The sequence below is a fragment of the Monoraphidium neglectum genome, assembly GCF_000611645.1.
Source record: "Monoraphidium neglectum strain SAG 48.87 unplaced genomic scaffold scaffold00761, whole genome shotgun sequence".
Classification (NCBI taxonomy): domain Eukaryota; kingdom Viridiplantae; phylum Chlorophyta; class Chlorophyceae; order Sphaeropleales; family Selenastraceae; genus Monoraphidium; species Monoraphidium neglectum.
This window is the reverse complement of record NW_014012867.1, coordinates 6,455-7,193: the sequence shown is the minus strand read 5'-3', so window position 1 is coordinate 7,193 and position 739 is coordinate 6,455.

Here is a 739-nt window from a genome sequence, read left to right as displayed (position 1 = left end):
CGCACACGCACATGCACACACACACACACATGCACACACACACATGCACACGCACACAGATCCACATACACATCACATGCCCCCCGCCACACATTCAACGGCCTCAGGTTGAGGCTCTAGAGGATGTGGAGAGGGCCTTCGTTCACACAGACTACGAGTTCAGGGACTATCCAGAACACAAGGCGCGCGCTAGCTGCGGCCCCGTCGCTCGCATGCGTTTGGACGCGGCATGGCGACGCGCAGGCCGCCGGCTTCCCGGCCTGCTCGCCCGGGTGTTTGGAGCTCGCGGCTGGCCTCTGCCGGGGCTGTGCAATGTGCAGCTCGCTCAATGGCGGGGCCCTCTCTTGCAGGCTTGCACACACCCACCCCTGTTTCTCAACGCCCGCACCATCCGCCTTTCTGTCACGATTGCTTTCGAAACCGTATCCAATGTTGCCTGGGCACCTGCAGGTCGAGCGGGCCCTAGGGATGAGCGGCGGCGGGGGCAGTGGCTCCCTCTCCGGCCACCCCTCTGGCCCCGTCGTGGAGCAATGACACAAGGAAACCCCCTTGAGCCGGCAGCCTATTGCTGCGCTTGCTGCGGCGGGAGGAGAGTGCGCACGCACGCTGCGGCCGCTGAAATGAGGCCCCAGCTCGGCACTGCAACCGATGCGTCGCAGAGGCTGCGATGGTGTCTGAACTGGCACCGGCCGCCACCCGCGATATTTCTTGGGGGGCATGGCTGTCGCGCATTGGCGGG